Source organism: Lichenostomus cassidix, chromosome 4 (genome assembly GCF_008360975.1).
Source record: "Lichenostomus cassidix isolate B80296 chromosome 4, HeHo_3.0, whole genome shotgun sequence".
NCBI classification, from domain to species: domain Eukaryota; kingdom Metazoa; phylum Chordata; class Aves; order Passeriformes; family Meliphagidae; genus Lichenostomus; species Lichenostomus cassidix.
In genome coordinates, this window is record NC_139484.1 from 52,394,072 (window position 1) to 52,414,435 (window position 20,364).

The 20,364-nt window shown below is 37.2% G+C and overlaps 1 long non-coding RNA gene across 1 annotated transcript; it reads right to left on the reverse strand.

The window, feature by feature from the left end:
• Positions 1–446: 446 nt before the first annotated feature.
• On the reverse strand, positions 447–3,136 carry LOC146438483 (uncharacterized). The gene is made up of 3 exons (XR_014852085.1): positions 2,961–3,136; positions 1,896–1,956; positions 447–1,553 (listed from the first exon to the last, which is right to left on the reverse strand). It is a non-coding gene; the product is annotated as an uncharacterized LOC146438483 (long non-coding RNA).
• Between the last annotated feature and the right edge of the window lie 17,228 nt (positions 3,137–20,364).

Here is a 20,364-nt window from a genome sequence, read left to right on the forward strand (position 1 = left end):
ACAAAGAAAACTGGCTCATACCCTCCCTAAAACATACTGGTCAACTGCAATGGTACCCATGCTTTATCATAATTAACAGAAAGTAGAAAAGTCCCTCAGGTTTCTAGTAATTGTTATAATTAGGATAGGTTTATACTTCTGATTCAGAAAAGTAAAATAGAAATTCATAAAATGGAAATTATTAATGGATTCAATATTGCCATCTTACTGCTAATGGTTTAAATAAATTATTGGTATAGAGATTCTCATAGCTGTTTAAAAATAGCACATGTATCTCCAATTATTCATGTTTAATGTTGCTCAGTGAACAAGGGTGAATCTTTGACCCTATTAATGCCTTGTTAGAAATGAGATGGATGTCTTGAATTTTGGGGATCACACAGCTCTATTATAGCAGCCACATAAGAGTACTGAAGCAGCAAGAGTTATAGAATAAATAGAACCACTTAGTGCTAGGACTTTTTACTTCTTGCTTTTACTAAACAAAAATTTTGAAATAGTCTTTGTATGTGTGCATATGCACATGTATGTCCATGTGTACAATACAAGAGAGGTTTAAAGAACACCATACAAAAAAAGGTTGGCAGAGGCTATTCATTATCAAGACAATACTAAAACAGACTATTTATTGGTTATGTGTTGGAAAAGAAATAATGGCCTCCTTGTTGAAGGATCTTATATCTTGCTCCTGGGTGTCGCTTTTTACATGGTGCCTGAATTACCAAATGCCCAATTCTGTAAGCTTGGGTATAACCAGCAAAATCCCAATGCAAGCCTACAGCACAGGCAAGTTTTTCCACATTTCATATACATTGTGGTAATTTGCAATAAAATATTCTTTCCTAGATCCTGAACAATTTTTGTGTTTGGTTCTCCTAATATCCTAATTTTTATCAGGCTATCACTGTCCTAGCTGTATCTTTTGATTGAAGTGTAGCTCATGAAGTGGCTTGATATACACAGTTGTATCAAGCTGCGGAAACAGCCAGATCTGTTTTGTAACTGGTACTTTAGACTTTGAACTGTAGCTGTAACCTTGTGGCTTTACATTTTGGAATCAGGGTTGCAAAATTGCTCATATCCTTATTCTTTTATGTCTGCCCTGTCCTGCTAGAGGATCCTTTCATTATTTAACACTTAGATCTGGTATATTAATATGTGAGTACTCATGTGAAATTGAGTGATGATACAGCTAACATGTTTAGGCAACTGAAGAGAATCACCAAAATCATTGACAGGAGAAAAGAGCAATTAATTTCGTGTTTGGTTGGTTTTTTGGTCCATTATCATCCCTGGTTATGATGATTAAATTCAGAAATGAAAATATTCTTTCCATGTTTGATTTAACTGACATCTTAGGAAAACGAATGAAAAAAACTTGCACAGTGTTGTTGGATTCACCAGGGAAATAAGCCCATGTGACTTATAGAGTTGCAAAAGTTTTCTAATATTTTCTCTCTGGCTTCACTCTTGATCCAGTTCCCAGGATGTTTAGGACTCCCAGGATGCAGATGCAGGCATAGGAATCCCTCAGCAAGCACAAACTTTGTCTGCTGTAAAACCAAATGGAAAAAATAGAACCATCCCGATTCCCAATTCAGAGGGTGCTTCTTATTTTCCTAATTATGCAGTGTGCTACAAGTGTTGATCTCCAATTTGACCAGCATGGGAAAATGCATGTCCCCAGGTTTTAATAAATGAAGGCAAAACCCTAATTTCATACTTTTTCCTGCTCCACAGTCATTTTAATGATGATCACAAAAAATAGACAGCATGAAGGAATTGCTTTTCCTGTTAAGTATGGTACGATTTTTGTGGAATTACGTATGTTGCAAAGAATAACTTCCCAAAGAATGTTAACTAGCTAGGGATTATTTCTTTTTTTTTTCACTTACCTGAATAAGGTAGCATTCATTTATCTTCTGGACAGGTATAAGGAGTATGTCAAAAAGTTATCTGCAAAGGCTTACAAAATTTCTGTGCATCTGCATATTTCTCCAGCAGCAATTCAACAAGTAATTAATACTCTTGGCAAAGTAACTGGTTGAAGGGTTAATGGCTTCTGCTACTGAGAGAATACCTAATGTGGCTTTTAAACTGTAAATGAAGAAACATAGCTACCACAAATTTCATTACCCAATGCTTTTCATATTTTCATTACATTTTATGTACTTTTAACCGTTATACAGTGATAAGATGTTTTATTTTCTTAAGATATTAATATTTATGCACTTTCATTATTGCCAGAAAGCCAGCATGTTCTCAACGGTCAGATGAGGTTGTCTTCAAATTGTAGAACTACAACATTAGTTCATTTATTATTAATAGAGCTCATAAATACCCATGACATCCAAAATAGCCTTAAACAATTTCACTTGAGAATGATCTGAATTCTTTTTTTCCCCAGGGAGTTCTATTTTCTGGTATATAACTATGTGTCATCAGCTGTGACTGCAAGAACTCTACTCCACCCCATTTCTTACAATAAATGACAGATATTATAGCCTACAGCTAGTAAAATATTTGACTAACTAGAAAACAAAAACAAGCAACATGGTGTGGTTATTATTTTTGACAAAAATATAAGTAGACCACTAATAAACTTTTTTAAGCGTGCTTTCTATAAAATTTGGAAGACCATTCTTGAAAGAGATAGAGTCCAGCAAAACCCCACAGCAAATTTAAAGTCATTGCAGAGGAGAATGTGGTTAATGACCTTTAAAAATATTTGAACTGTGAATTATACTAGCTCTTGTGTATATGAATGAACAGATTCATAAATAGCTAGAGAAAACATTATCCACAGCTGTATACTCTGCTCCTAATTTGGAGGTTTGCAATCCTTTGCAATGAGAGAAAATTACAGACTCCTAGAAGGTAGGAAACTTTCACTGGGGCTGTTTTTCCTTAACATGTAAAGCTCTGAAGTAAAGATATTTCATCATATTTTTTTGACTGACCTGTTTATGCATAAAGGTGACAGAGCAAGGCAGGTCACACAATGGGTTCAAGACTTTCTGCAGCAACTCAAGTACATTTTCTTACTTGTGAGTCAGTCTCCTAAGCTGTGATCCACTGGACAAGCCTCAGTTTAACTGCAAATACAGACTCATTATTCTTGCTGTCTGTACACTTCCTAGTTCTTTAAAGTGACTCTCTTTCAAATTACAAGCTATGAATTAATAGTACAATGGATCATCCACATGGAATGTTACAAAGTATTTCTTAATTTGGTATTTAAAAACAGGTATGTTGTAGCTAAGGCAGGAACAAATGTTTGTCATACACATAAAAAATTATGTCAGACAGGATGAAAATAAAAATGGCTAAGATTAGCGCTGAGAGGGTAAGTATATCTTGACAAGGTGCTAAAAGGAATAGAACACTGTTATGGGTTGATCTTGGCTGAATGCCAGGTGCTTACCAGGGTGTTTTGTTACTCTCCCCTTCTCAGCTGGGCAGAGAGAGAAAATAAAATGGAAAACAACTCACGGGTTGAAATAAGGCAGTTTGCTAAAGCAAAGGTGAAAAGTTGAGCATGCACAGGTAAAGAGAAAAAAATAAATTTATTCTCTCCTTCCCATCTGCAATTGATATTCTGCCACTTCCTGGGAGGCAGAGCTTCAGCACACAGAACAGTTGCTCTGGATGCAAACACTGTAAGTACCAAACACCCCCCTTTCCTCCTACTTTTCTTAGATTTATATCTGAACTGGTGTCACATGGTATGGAATATCACTTTGGCCAGTTTGGGTCAGCTGGCCTGGCTGTGTCCCCTCTCAGGATCTTGCCCACCCCAGCCCCTTGAAGGGGGAAAATGTTGAGAGACAGCGCTGATGCTGTGCTAGCCCTGCCCAGCAGTACCCAAAACACTGATGTGTTATCAACACCTTTCCAGCTAGCAACGCAAAGCACAGGTCTGTGAGGGATGCTGACTTAATCTCAGCAAGACAAAAAAACCAACCACATACAATATTGACAATTCAAAATAATATTTGAAATCAAATAGATTCCTGGAAGGGAAAGAGGTAACAAGCTCAGCAGTGGAATAATGACTTTTAACCTTGACATTGGAATAAATATATGAGCAGTTTTATTCCAGAGTCATCATAAAGTCTTTTTTTTTAAGTACTTGAGATGAATGTACATAGTCTCTTGAAGTGGTAAGGTTGCTTGTATACTGAGGTTTAAAATTAAATGCATTCGTTTTCTGACATTTTGATATAAAATGAACTCTCCATTAAAAAAAAACCAAACAAAACCTCAACTTGTGAAAGAATGACAAATCAATAGGGCACCACTATATAGAAAAGTAAATATAGGTTTTGTTCAATCATATTTTCAATAAATCAAGATACCATGCAGATGAAGGAGAAGGAGCCCACTTGAGAAAAAAATAACTGAAAAAGAGATGTATCTGACACTGACTGGAAATGCTGAAGAACCTCTTAAACAAAAATAAATAAATAGCTTCTGTAATGGAGATTAAAAAAAAGGAAGACATTTGAGATAGTTCCTTCACAATCCTCAGATTCCTTTATGCACAACTGTATTTGTTATTGTATTTCCCTTGGAAAGAAGCATTCAGTGACTAAATTTTAATAAACAGGATCGATAATACTTTTATCTGTTTTTCCTTGGAAAGGATAGGTTCTTAAAATGAAGATTCGAAGAACTTGGATTACACTTTAAAAACATTACTGCATCCATCTCTTTTTGTAGGATCATAGAATCATGGAACACCAGGTTGGAAGGAACATGCATTTTACCTGTCTTTACCCGTATACCGAAGAACATTTTTTTCAACATTAGTTTTTCTTAAGGAGTTCTCATCTATCAATGTAGTCCTTATGCCATTTTCTCAGTAAAGCTAACGCAACTGTTTGCAGGTCTGGACTGTGAGATGGAAAAATTGATCCAGGGTAAAAATAAGCCATTTTCCTAGTTATTTTTAACAAAGCGAAGTGAAGATAAGGAGTGTTAGAAATGTAGGGACTGCCTGAGACAGCACAGGTGCTGAAAGGAGTGTTTATCAAATCATAGCCTTTAATATCTTATTCTGCCACATATGTGCAAATGCTTGAGTTTAGAAGTAATTCAGTCTTGAATGCTCACTGAATAGTAAGGGTAAATCAAAAGCACAAAAAATATAATTCCTTCATCATATCCTTTTTTTTTTTCCTTCTGGCTATTACCAGAGCATGAAGAAGGGCCTTAAAAAATTTGGGGGAATCTAATTTTAAAATATATTTAATACAAATTTTATTTGAGCTGCATTGTGATTCATAGAACATCATGAAAACTTCTCTAAACAGAAGCAGAGACAATAGAAATCCTAGAAAACTATAGATACTGTGATAAAAAGAGCTGTACCAGTGTAGTGCACAGAAAACAGAATCTTATTACATTTTCAATGTATCTGTTTGTCTGTGGTTCCAGAGCTACAAATAGGTCTTGAAATGATTTCTTATACATTCTGAAGATTTTGACAAAGCATCCTCCTAGTCTCAAGAAGTGTAATTATAACTCATACGGTATGAAATTGAGCCTCAAAAATCCCTGAAGCAGAGCTCTGCGTCAGCCTCCCTCAGTGCTAAAGACATTCAAGGCTGTGGTGATGTGACAAAAGTAGCTCTAATACAAGAAGTGCAGACTGCAGCATTTGGTAGTCTTTTAACATACGAGTGCTTCAAAAAATCATGATAATATTTTAAAGGGAGTTTTTATGTGTTTTCTATTTCATGCACACAACACTTGCAGCTGCACTCCAATTATAGTAATCAGGAAAGGAATTAAGATTATTTTTTGCTATTTTGTAACACGTAAACTTGGTGGTTAGAAATCAAAAGTACCTATTGCCTGAAATCTAATTTAACACAAAATAACACATGCTGTTCTCATTGCTTTTTTTTGGCATGGGATGTTAAACAAACAGATTGCAATGGTTAGCTGGAAACTAAATGATAGATCTCAAAGACAGCACGAATAACAGATTACCAGTATATAGATATCAATAAATAATGATTAGTAATCACAATAAAAGAAGTAAAAATCCAGCAGAAGTGTATAAATAAAAGAAATTTTCAAGTCTTATTGTTTGGAATTTCTCAGAAATTTGGTTTCAAAACACTTTGTGGAGGATTGACTGATTATCAGGCTTTGCCATAAGCAAAGTCAAAAACAATTTTGCCTTGGCTGACTGGTGAGTGTGGTTGTTTTTGAAAATCCCATATGATCATATTATAATTACACTTTATCAAAGTAACACCTGTGACATTTTTTTCTGAGTAAAATGTATATTGATGTTAAAAAATTAAAATAATTCTGAGACTAGAGGGGATATAGGGGAAATTGTGTATCTTATTCAGGTAATAAGCATAAAATATATTGGTTTTATTTCCCCGATTTTTAAAATTTATTTTCATAATTTTGTTTAAGAAGTCAAGTCATATATGCCCTCATAACAAGGTTGTTTTATTACAATTCTTTATCTGCATAAATTGAGTTTTAATGTTGAAGAAAGATATGAAAACACTTGACATTTTCATAAATTCAAGAGCAGTTTCCTCTGAACAAATACTCTGCTCAGCATCCCATGTGACACAAGCAAACACCAAGCCTGGCAGTGATGTCAGCACAAGTCCCAAGAGCAGAACAAGTGCTTCATTGAGCCTCCATCTATGGCAGGCAGCATTGTTAATTAATCTGCATTGACTTTAACATCTGAATTAGTATCCTGACACTGCTTTTCTGTGCTAGGCAGCTATCCTGACTAACTTGACTTTAGGTTGAACAAGGGCATAGAAACACCCACTGGCCCTAGAATGGCTGCTGGAAACATCTGTGAGAGCCTTGTGGAACTGTTGGCCCTTAGAGCCTCTTCTCCTGAGTCTCCCTGAATAACCAGAGACTGCATGGACAATCTGCATAAATGAGTCAGTTCAACCCCCCAGAGACTGACACAAGTGCTGGTTTGTCAGTGGTTTTATGCTTTCATTGTTTTCTCTATGATGTGCACATTCCTATTTTATTATGTAGGAGAAAGTTATCATTCATTATTTAATAATTCAATCACGTCTTATAACTGGAAATATTTTTTTAAAACTTAAAACTTTAACTTTTAATATACTTCAATACTCAATTTTTTAATCTTACTTTATATTTTGCACTGCAAAGTATATTCTGTATTGCTTTGTAACATGTTTCTTTTCAAATTCCTATACAATTTTAGTGCTCAATGTACCCTAGAACATGATTGGACAATGTCTCTGTGTACATGAAACAGAAATCCATACTGAGAAATTTAATGTGTCATTTCCATTCTAGAAGATTTTTCAAAGGAAATATGATACTAAAATAAATACATTATCCATGGTGTCTAATACCCAGCTGCAAATAATTCCAAAGCTCATGAATCTACTTTGTTTTAACACTGATTTTTTTCTTCTCTAAAATCAGTTTTGGATCATGAATTAAAAGCTCCCTATATAATTTCAAAAATTTGAATTTTTAATTTTACTATTTTTCAGCATCTATTATTATGCTAAGCGCTATCTAAAACCCAGTTAATTTTACCTTCCCACATTTAGATAACATTTTATTTTATTAGTGCAACAAAAACACCTCTAAAAACATTGATGAATCCATTCAACCAAATCAGGGTTACACTGACCTTCAGACAAGTTTTTTCCAAGATTTTATCCATTCTGATAATCCTTAATTATTTAGGGACTAAAGGTTTTGATCAAATATTTGTTTCCCATTTGCACACAAGTTAGTAAAAGTCAATTCCTGTCTCAGTGACCTTTAATATGTTTGGAGACTGAAAAGAAACTATAAGTACAGATAAGGTGGAATTTTTTCAAGGAACCTCAAGATCCAGGTCACTCAGAAAATAATCCTTTATGCTAAAGTAAAAATAAATATAATAGAGGAGATATGCCAAAGTAATGGTTGCTTCTACATTTGCTATGCTGTAAGATCATGTCTCCAATTCAGAACAGTGAGAAAAAAAGGTTTAGCAAACTCTTTAACTGAAACTGTAGTATATGGAAAATATTATTCCTTCATTATACACAGTGTTTCACTAGATAACCAAGCAGAACAACTCCTAAATTTTCTAATATCAAGGCTGTATAACTTTTTTTCTTTTTTTCCCCTTTTTTTAAAAATAATTTAAGATGTAAAGGCTCTCTAGGATAATTGAGCCTAACATTTTACCTAGCACTTTAATGTTCACTACTAAACCACACCCACAAGAACCAACCACAACTACTTTTAAATACCACCAGGAATGGTGACTCAATCTCTTCCTTGCGTAGCCTGTTCCAGTCCTTGACAAACCTTTCTGTGATTAAATTCTTCCTAATATCCAATCTATTTCTGACTGAAGCGAGGATGCCCCTTGGCCTTCTTGGCCACCTGGGCACACGCTGGCTCATGTTCAGCCGCTGTCAACCAGCACCCCCAAACAGCTTTCCAGCTACTCTTACCCAAGACTGTAGCATTGCCTGCCGTTGCTGTGACCCAGGTGCAGGACCCAGCACTTCACCTTAAGCTCATTAAACTGTTCTTGGTTTACCTCCCCTGTCCAGATCCCTCTGCAGAGCCTTCCTACCCTCATGCAGATCAACACTCCCCACCAAACACCTCCCATCTGCAAATCGGCTGAGAGTGCACTAGATCCCCTCATTCAGATCATTGATAAAGATGTTAAACAGTACTGGCCCCAATACTGAGTCCAGAGGAACACCAGCGGGATATAACTCCACTCACCCCTACTCTCTGGGCCCAACCATCCAGCTAGTTTTTTACTCAATGAACAGTGTGCCCATCCCAGCCATGAGCAGCCAATTTCTCCCAGAAAATGCTGTGGTAAACAGTGTCAAAGGCTTTATTAAAGTCTAGCTAGACTGGAAAAGTAGACAGGCAGTCCACAACTGATGTAGGTAAGTTGTCCTTAACTGTAATATAAAAGTGTTCCAGATATGCAACATAAACCCCTCCTACTGCAACAAAAATTATTTTTGTTTTGTGTCTCGGGGCAACATGGACAACAAATGATTGTTCTCTTTACAACACCTTGTATATTGGAAGACTGTTAACAGAACTGCCAAGATTCTCTTTTCACGAATAAATAAGAGAGGCTTTTAATATTTATCATTCATTCTTTGCTCAGTGGTCATATTTTCCACATCTATTAACCTTTTGTTGCCTCTATCTCATCCTCTCCTTTCCTTAGGACTTAAAACTGCATTCAGTAATCCTCTTAAGACTTCACAAATGCTGACTAGAATGAAATAGTTACTCCATATGTCTCAGGACTTACATATTTTAAATTATCCTTTTTCTGCTGGGTTTGCAATATTGGCTAATGTTCCATTTGCAACCCATTGTAATCCTGAGCCCTTTTTCTGCAGTATATCTGCCTAGCAAACCATTCTGCATTTTACATTTTCCTTCCTAGGCAGTTTGCATGTCTTTGTTATATCCTATTTTATTGCTTTGTACCATTTCTCCAGTTTATCAAAATCGTGTTGAATATAATTCTGTCAAAATTTCTGTAGCCTTCCTGGTTAATATTATCCACAAATAACAAAAATACTGGTCCTTCAATTGTAATACAAATATTGCATAGTGCTGCACTCAAGTTATTTCTTTCAGACTGTCAGTGAACAGATGCTAAAATGTATCTGCTAAGTGATTCAACTGATTTTACAGTAATTCCAATGAGAACATACTACCCTCCTTCTGACAGTGTCATATGGAATTGTCACATCAGCAAAGAAAAAGTATGTAAATAGTTCCCTGTTGCTTGCTGAACTGTGCTGCCATGGAATGGTATCAGATTAGCCTGTTGTGATTTGCAGCTCTGTTGTGATTTCTGTAACTCTATTGTGGTTACTTTTAATCAACTTCAGATTTTCTAGGTGCTCAGAGAGAAAAATCACTGATTAATTATTTATTGCCTTAACATTCTAAGCATAAGATAGAGATGATACATAATACTCTTTTTCTTTTTAGTTTACTAGTTGTATTTTTCCATTAGATGTCCCCTAAGTCTTTATCTCTTCTGAAAAGTTCTCAAAGGTGACTGCTAATGGTTCAAAGAAGATTTCAGATCATAAATACTTTAAGAAAAAATGTTTTCACATTGTGGTGATCTAAGAACTTTTCTGTCTGTTAACCAATTTTGGCTTATAGTTCTAGCACTTAGTTGCTAATGTTAATTATTTTGAGCTTCTGGTCACAATTAACCTCTTTGGTGAAGAATGAAGAAAAAATATAGTGAAGATTTTGCACTTTGTTATGTCATCTGTTATTTGGTCCTCATTTCTCTTAAATAATAGAAATTTTATTTCTTTCATCTTTATTTTAATGAATTTGAGGAACTTTATCATTTTTCTTTTTATCCAAGTTTCTTATGGTGTGTATTTGTTCCTCAGCTTTTCTGATTTTTTCATGCACAATTTCTTCTTTATTGTTAGAGCACCATAATACTTACCCACTTATTGGAACAGATTCTAAAACAGGTCAGACTGAGTCTTGTTAAAGGCAATAGCAATTATTGCCAGTGACTTACATAGAAAAGGAATTTCATTCTAAAATTCAAAGGTTTTTCTAAGGCTTGAATTTGGCTGGAATAAAGTTAATTTTCTTCTTAGTAGTTTGTATGGGGCTATGTTTTGGATTCTGTGCAGAAAAGAGTGTTGATAATACAGGAATATTTTCATTACTGCTGATCAGTGCTTGCACAGAGCCTCTTCTGCTTCCCATTCCACACCAGCAGCAAGGGGGCTGGGAATGCACAAGAACTTAAAAGGGACACAACAGGGACACTGATCCAAATGGACCCAAGGGATACTCTACAGCATATATGCTCAGCATATGAAGCTGGCGGAAGAAGATAGAAACAGGGTGGTGGCATTTAGAGTGATATTGTTTGTCTTTCCAACTCATCCTTCTGTGTGATAAGTCCAGGGTCTCCTGGAGATGCCTGCCTGCCCATGGAAAGTAATGAATTCCTTTTTCTTTTTCCTTGCCTGTACAGGTTTTGCTGTACCTATTATCTCAGCCCATGAGTTTTCTCACGTTTCTAAATCTCTTCCTCATCCCACTGCAGGGGAGTGACAAAGCCCCTGAGACAAGTTTAGTTGCCAGCTGGGATTAAATTACAATAGCCCTTGGAGCAGAGAATGCAATGCATGGAGTCCCAGTCAGGCACCAGAATTGAAGGCAGCTGTGGAGGGTTGACCCTGGCTGGATGTCAGGTGGTCATTAAAACCAATGTATCACTGCACTCCTCAACTGGACAGGGAAAAGAAAATGTAAGAAAGGCTTGTGGGTCAAGATAAAGACAGGGAGAGATCACTCAATTACTGTCACAGGAAAAACAGACCTAGGTAAATTAATTTATGCCAGTCAAAATCAGAGTAGAGTAACAAGAAAACCAAATATTTAAAGCATCTTCTCCCTACCCGTCCCTTCTTCCTAGTCTCAACTTCACTCCTGATTTCTCTATCTCCTCCCCAGCCATCAGTGCTCAGGGAACGAGGGTTGTGGTCTGTTCAACACATGCTGTTTCTGCCACTCCTTCCTCCTCAGAGGGAGGATTCCTCAAACTGTTCCCCTGCTCCAGTGTGGGGTCCTTCACACAAAACACAGTCCTTCACTGACTTCTTCCACCTGAATCCTTCCCCCAAGCTACAGTTCTTAACAAACTCCTCCAGTGTGGGTCACTTCCATGGGATGCAGTATTTCAGGAACAGGCTGCTCTGGCATGGATGCCCTAAGGGGTCACAGATCCTGTCAGTAAACTTGCTTCATCCTGGGCTCCTCTCTCCAAAGGTCCACAGGTCCTGCCAAGAGCCTGCTCTGGTGTGGGCTTCCCACAGGGCCACAGCCTCCTCTGGGCATCCCCAGGCTGCAGGTGATCTCTGTTCCACAATGAACCTCGGTGGGCTGTGGGGACACAGCTGCCTCTCCATGGTATTCACCACAGGTTTGCTCCAGAGCCTGAAGCACCTCCTTCCCCTTCTTCTTCACTGACCTGGAGGGCTGCAGAGTTCTCGCACTCATATTCTCCTTATGTGTCTTTTTCACTGCTGTTCCACTGCAGTTTTTTCCTCTTCTTCAGTATATTATCCCAGAGGCTTTGGTCAGCAGTGGGTCCATCTTGGAGTTGGCTGGCATTGGCTCTGTTGAACATGGGGGGAGCTTCTGGCAGCTTCTCACAGCAGCCACCCCTGTAGACCCCCCACTACCAAACCTTGCCATGCAGACCCAATAGAGCAGCATAGTCATGTCAGTGCAGCTCTCCACCTGTCTAATTAGGCTGCCTCTCAGTGGGAAACTCTGATTCATAGTTTGTCAATGTCTCTGCATGAAGCTACTATATTTCATGAAACTTTTTTTAAAATTTATTCACAGAAATATATTCACAGCTAATTAACTTTATTCAGAGCTAATCTCTGAAAGCAGTGCCACTGAATGGCACATCCTGAACATATTCAAAAATAATCACTTTTAGCCCTAAAAAACCTAATGCATATGATAAATAGCCTTTATTATTGCTTTCAGTCATGTTTTACTGCATGTAATTTTCAGATGATCCTTTTCTTTCTTTTGAACACTTCAAATATTAAGATCAGTGCTCATGTCCCACAAAGCTAGTCAGCTCTTCTTTAACATATCCATTCAGACCAATTCTTTTCCTGTTTGATTATTTTAATACACAAGTTCTCTGGTTTTGTTTGTGAAAAGAGTCAGATGGGCATACACTACACAAGCTGGAGTTTAAACCATCCACATGTTGCCTCAAGAAGGCATGTTGTACAGGTCCAGTTTCCTGAAAGACTCACTGAGAAGTATCACACCTCTTGGCACCCAACAATATGTTGATAAAAAAGGAATTTGCATTTCTATATACATCAAACATGGAATTTGATCCATGTGATCAGCTAACTTCCAATAAACTTCCAATTTTGGGATGGCAATATTTAAATACAAACCTTTATTTATTTACCCTGATATTACTGAAAAATCAAATATACTTATAAACTCCAGATCTGCAGGTATTATAAATTTGCAAGCCCCCAGTGGCTCCAAGAGTAATATGTATTGATGGCACTGCAATATTGCCCAAATAAGAGCAAAAGGCTGCTGGACCTTTCCTTGATTAACCATGTCCTATAGGGAAATATGGACAGTTAACATTTACCACTATAGCACTGCACTGCACTATAAAACACAGTACCCAAGAGTTAATATAAATATGAAAGAATAAAGTTTTCCCTCCTAAAATCTAATAACCCCAGGGCTTTGGTGCAACCACCATCTATTTATCTTTTCATTGTATCTTTATCCTTATCATCCTGCAAACAGCATCAGAATGCTATACATATACATGATGGATTATTGCTATTATGCTCATGAGAATGGCAGGCATGAAGTATAAGAACAGAGTTCAGCCAGCAAGTATGACATAAATTATGTATAAGTAGCTTTTAGTGTCAAGCACTTTGAAAAGTTCAGTAAATGCATGAAACCGAAGTAAATCACCCTGTGTCACCACAGGACTGCTTCGTTTAAGAGTGCATGCAAGGTATTTTTCAACATGCTTACAAAGTGTATGAAAGTAACTAATTTTAATTATGTAAGCAAAACACTTCTCTGGACACAGAAGGAGAAAGTTTGAAGGACCTTTGCAAGGTCTGAGAACCTAATTACCACTGCAGTCTGATTTGAGATCTAATCTGAGATTTTATGACTTGAACTAATAGGGTTTGAGTGTTTGAGTATCAACCCGATCTTTCTCTATACTGTAACTGTTAGATTGCATAGAGATTCTTAGCATGCTTCCCCTCAGCTTGAATTTTGAGGTTGTGCAACCTGGAACAGGGCACCGAACTAGGATTTTTATTTTCCCTCCAATAGCTGGATCTATATCTACTCGTGTTCTGTTTGTACATGCTTCAGAAATTTTAGACAGATGTTAAGGTGGAAAGTGACAGGTTTGGGATTGTGAAGATGATGAGAGCTGAGTGCTCTCATCACCTTAAGTGTAGGGTAGATATTATGCATTAGATTATAAAAATCAAACACTGTTTTCCCAAGGTATTTAAAAAGATTCAGGTAAGATTTTACAAAATGAAGGGAGTATGGGTACATTAATTGTTGAAAAATGAACCGAATTGCATTACCCTTTTTTATAGTTTCCTTGGCTTCTCTTGTTTTATTTTAATATAATGTTTGATAACATTTGATTGTTGTTAATTCTTTACTATATAAGCAGGTGGACCAGCTAAAATAATTGCATCTAAATAACATATCCTTCCTTGAAATCTCCATAATGCTTGGAAGTAAAAGGTTTACCTCTCTCTCTAACATACACGTGGGCACAGGCACACCAGCACACACACACACACACACACACACACACACACACACACACACATGCACACAGAGCCCAGTGGGATTAAAAGCACTGGATGTGGTGAAAAGTCAGGAACTACAGAGGAAAGCATTTTCTTGTTTGAAGATTTGAAAGAGCCATTCTTAGAGAAAAGGGAGGAGGCTTCTGATGTTAGGGATCTTGCCCCTTTCATGTTTTAAAAAGACTAAAGGAAAGTTCCTCTTTCATCAGCCTGAGGTAGGAAAGAAGTGGCTTTCCCAACTCTAAATATTTAAAGAAGCCCTCATAAAACTTGAAAAAGGTTTGAGCTGTTTCTTTGTGGGACTAAATTCCTAAGGGTATAGGAAGACATACATTGATATTTACCTCTTATGATATTTTACTTCTTCTATAATAGATGTATCATGGGACATTGGTATAATTTTCTATACTTCACAGTAGCTTGTTTTATATACTTTCAAGGAATCTATACAGAGTAAATTCTAAATAGAAAAAAAACTAATATTGTTTTCTATGTGAACACAGATATATAAAATCAAAGGTGAAAGACCACGGAGATATATCTATGATGAGTGTTTACTGGTAGATTTCACTGTTGACCTGAGACAGCCAAGGCAGGGCTCAGAGCTCACACAGCACACCAAGCCACATGAGGGATTCCACTGCTGGCTTGAATGGTTACAGAAATGGGGTGGAGATAGCTGAATTTGTGGGCTAGCTCACCTTTGAGCTGAAATCTGTCAAACTAAACATTGCATAACTTAGCTTAAACAGCTCTTCTTATTGTTGAAAATTAAAAACTGAAAAAGGAATGAGTTTGTTGTTCTTAAAAAGCATTTTTAAACATTATCATATGACCATTTTAAAGTTTTCTCCTTAGAAAACAGGATATTTGCAGAATATTTCTAAATATTATAATTTTCTAAATTTTTAAGCATATCATTCTGTCTTGAGTTGCATAGATGTTCTCTTCATTATGTTGATTATTCTCAGAGTATTCAATATTTGTAAAATAAGAAAGCTTATTGCTTGAATACTGAGGATTATTCTCTCTTGCTCCTATATATGTAGTCTAGCATTATTTATTTGCAGTACAAGGGTACCTAAAGGCACCAGAAAGTGTCAGACATCCATTGTATAAAGCAGTGCAGAAGTACACAGGAGGACACCAGAGTATGTACTGGTTCACAGGCCAGCTGACAGCCTTCAGTCCTTCAGGCACACATGACCATCATCAGCTCTGTCTGTGGCACCCTTATGTGCCTTGAGCAAGTGGTGAACTTTCAAGGCTGGCTCCTCAGCTGGCACAGCTGAGAAAATGGAAACAAAGCCATACTTTTATTCCCCCGACTTTAGAATCGGCCAGGGGCAATCTAATCCATACTGCAATTTACAGCAGCCTGGCTGCTCAAGAAGTTATTCTGGCAGCTGAGAAGCACCAGAGCCTAAGGTCATTCTCCACTTCTCCCAAAACAGCCTGTATGCAAGGGCTAGAAAGTGAACAATATTAAGCTTTGCTTTTGCTTTTTCAGCTGGAGTGTCTCAAAGAAGCTGGAACAGAATTGAAGATTGTCCTGTTAATGTTGTGACTTCTGTTAGTTTCATTATTGTGAGAGTAGCCTTTGTGAAATAAAAGGATGCTTTATTTTAATCATTGATTTATTTTTTCTAAATGTGCAAATGTCAATCTGCAGTAACTCCACATACGGATATTTGCTTTTTGTGAAATGCAAAAAAATTATTTCACTGGTTGTTAAAAATCATATACTGCAGCCATTTTGTCTCATATTTACAAAACATTTTTATTGCTTGCTCCTGTGTGACAATTTGGAAAATCTATCTCATAACAAGGGATGATTTCTGGTTGATGGTTGGGAGCTCTTTGAGAGTGCTTGCATCAGGATACAGTTTATATTTTAAATGAGGAATTTCTTTTTACACTATTTCAAATTACAATGTTATCAATGCCAGAGAAATTTTTTCAGCTCCAAAATATTTGCTACCCTACTCTAGAAATGTTCAGAGGTAAAACAGGCTATCTACTCAAAAATCTTAACTACCCACAATCCCTTGTAGGAGGAAGAATACATTTTGAATTAAGGTGATGCAAGTAAGTAGTGAGTCACACATTTCAGGGGACTGGCAAAAAGCTCTCTCAATGGATACATTAGAATGAAGGAGCCTGAGGCCAAGCCCAGAGCAGAAGGGAGACAGTGGAAATAGTGGAGGAGATAATATCTCTTGTTCATCTGATGAATATACTCCCCAGAGGAGCACTACTTCACATGAGACAATCCAAGCTGAAAAGACAGGAGAAACTTGTGAGACAGAAGTTTTAAAGATTTGTATTAAATCTTCAGATTTAATTTAGCAGCAGAAGCTAATAGTTGCCAGCTCATGAACCTTTATGGCATTAGCTATCATGGGCCCTATGGTGGCATGAATAATCTACAGGTTTTGGCTGGGATAGAGGCAGATTTCTTTGTAATACCTTGTATGGGGCTATGCTGTGGATTTGTGACTGTCCTGGTTTCAGGGAATGGGCAGAGCTCAGTGCTGATGGAAATGGTGTTGATTACGCGGGGTTGGTTCAGCTATTGCTGAGCAGCACTGACACAGAACCAAGAACCCCTCTGCTCCCATCACCACCCCACCAGTGAGGAGGCTGGGAGTGCTCAGTGAGTTGGGAGGGGACACAGCCAGCACAGCTGACCCCAACTGACCCGAGGGATTTTCCATGCCTTATGGCATCATGCTCAGTGTATACAGCTGGGGGAAGAAGTAAAAGGGGATGTTTGGAGTGATGCCCTTTGTCTTCCCAAGTCACTGTTAGGCCTGATGGAGCCCTGCTCTCCTGGAGATGGATGAACACCTGCCCTGTCATGGGGCAGTGCTGGATTAATTCCTTGGCTTGCTTTCCATGCATTCAGTTTTGCTTTACCTATTAAACTGTCGTTATCTCAGCCCATGAGTTTTCTTACTTTTAATCTTCTGATTGTTCCCACATCCCACTGGAGAATACTAAGCAAGGGGCTGTGTGGTGCTTAGCTGCCTGCCAGGGTTAAACCACAACAACCCACAAATGAAAAACTCTGGAAAAGACTGGGAATGAGCTACGGAAATGCTGTTAAAGTAAATGTCTGCCCCAAGCTAGATGGAAACTGAGCAGAATTCTTGCTGATAAAATTCAATACCTAAATCTAGAGGCAGGCTTCCAAAGACAGAGATTTTAGACCACCTGAGGATCAATTACATTGAAAAGCAGCATAAAAACCTTCAGCTGGGCAACTGGTAATATCACACACTGAAGTGAATTGGAAAGCCTAAAGATACAACTGCAGGTACTCACTTGCAGTCATGAAGTGGAATACATTGTAAAAAGCCTTTGGCCGCACTTTTTCTTTCTTTATCTCACTCATGCTGGACTTTTCAAATTAAATATCATGGCCACTCTAATTTGGAGAAAGAGGAATTATTTTATGCAAAATTTTGTTACAGAAATGCTCCTGGTATTTCATTATGGTTTCTTCTGCAAGCTGGAGTTGATGTAGATTTGTGCTTACAGCAGTTCTGCAAAACTGAATCTTCAAAGATTATAATAAGAAGATAACAGGATGAGGAGTAATGTAAGTTGTTGTTGTTGTTGTTGTCTCTTTACAGAGCAAAAGTAAGAAAGTTAGAGATAATGTTATGAGCCAAGGCAGAATGTTGCCAGTGCAAGTCTAGAAACAAGGATGCCCTGATGTCACCACAACATCACCATGACTGCAAGTCTATGCTCTTTTTTTGAAAAAAAAGTTTTTAATTCATTTATGTGAAATGAAAATATTTTAATATATTATCTTTCCCCTTAGATTAAAGAAAAATAAATTCTTGCCACCTACACTAAAAATTACTAGCAGAAAAAAACAGGTTAGATGACTCAAAAACTAAGAAGTGAAAAGAAACTCCAGAGTTCTCGATGAAGACTAGACTCAGCTTTCCTGCATCCCACAATTGTCTGATTGTCTTTTAGTGAATGCCAGTGTATTTTACACAGATCCTGTCAGAATAATGGTTGCCAATTTACAATATTTCCAATTTAAAAACTTTATTTTCTGCAAGGAAAATACTACTGAACGTTTCTAAATAGAAAATGAAGCCACTCTAAAACTTCTCCTTTTCTTAAATATTCCTAGATTGTGTATGCTATTGCAAAAAAGTTTTGCTTCATATCACTGGGGACAAATGTGGTAAATTATTCTAAATCCATGAAATACATGTATCTGCCTGTGTGGGTATGGAAATAGAAGGGATACTGAAGTATTCTTCCTATAATGAACCAAGAGGTGTTTTTTTCAGTTGCTTTCTTCTCTGAGAAAAATGGTGGAAGTGCTAGAAGGCATATCAGAATATCAATGCATTCAGATTCCTGTTGTTTCCCATACAAAGTTATTATCCAAACAGAAAATCTCTACATTCATAGTCTAAAACACACATTTTATTCCTGTTCAGTTCTTGGCAGATCTGAGTAGGTTCTTGCATAATTTTCCAGGATGAATAAATCTCTGTGTTTACAGTTTTGGCTGCTGTCTGTTGTGCTCTAAGATAGCAGAACCTCTGTGCTATGCCAAAAGACACTCCTTAAAATGAAAACACAAGTAACCTCTTCCAGCTGATGAAATGGTACCCTATGAGGATGGTGGTGATTTACCTATTGTGAAATTAATCTTCCCTAAAATGTCTAATTATATCTAATATTAATCTAATACATTTTTTGTCATAGCAAATTGAATACATCATTAATATTTCTACTTGGGCAGTTTGGTTACAGGACCCATTACAGTACATTGTAAAACTAAAGATGAGAAGTGTTTGTAGGGAGCAGAATGTGAACAAAGCCTAGGCTCTGTGAAGTATTTAAGAGTCTCACAGCAATGACAGGAGCCTCTAGAACTGTTTGGTGACTGTCTTTCAAAGACTTACTATACATAAATTATACAATGAGCTCTGCTTTTACTGCTTCTGAATAAGACTTCTGTGGTTGCAGCAATGCTAGAGGAAGCTGAGATGCCCTGCTCTTGGCTGAATGATTGGGAATGAATATTATACCAGTTTGTCCATGTTTGTTAGGGCCAGATTTCAGCTCTTCTCAGGATCTCCGATCTTGACAGTGTTTCCTCAAGTAGTTTTCACTGATTTGTTCTCATGAAAAAGACCAACAACAGCTGCTTTTAACACCACAAGCAGCAGCTTCAAGTGTGCATGACAGGAAGATGAAAAACTGCTGAAGGAAAATGTCACAGTACCACAGCTCTCTGGTGTGACATTTCTTCAAAAGTCAGGTGTTCATAGCTTGCAATAAAGAGCTGCAATAACAATATTGCACATCTTCATTAGTACCAAGCCAAAATAATATTAATACAAGACTGAGCAGTTACTAGACCTGTACTAGCCTAGATAGGAACAGCAGTTTGATCCTGTATCACTGTAAGTTCTTTCCAATTCATTATGATGCCACCCGGCAGTAAGAGCAAAGTTATTTCATAGCCTATGGAGTCTCTGATAATTAGCCCAGAATTTCTGGTGCATGACAACTGATAAGACTGCATTTGCAATAGTCAGCAAACTTCCCTTCTATTTTGTACACTTTCTCTGTGCTTGTTACTTCAAAAATCTTTAATTAATTTCTGTACTATCAGAAAAATATTCAAAATAACCTCTTTGAACAGCTGTCCCTCACCAACAGCTGTCCAGTAGCTGGACTTCATTTAAAACAAGCTAATATCACATTGAAAGAAAAGAAGTTAGCTGAGCAACTTGCTGGTTTTTGAGTGATGCGCCAAGTGGTGCCTATTTAGAGTGTGGTAAAGGTGTTAGATTTCCTAAGTGCATCCCAGACTAACTCATAAGCAGAAATCTGCGCTATTTTTCTGATCCAACACCAAGTACAAGCACTGGTATGCATAAAA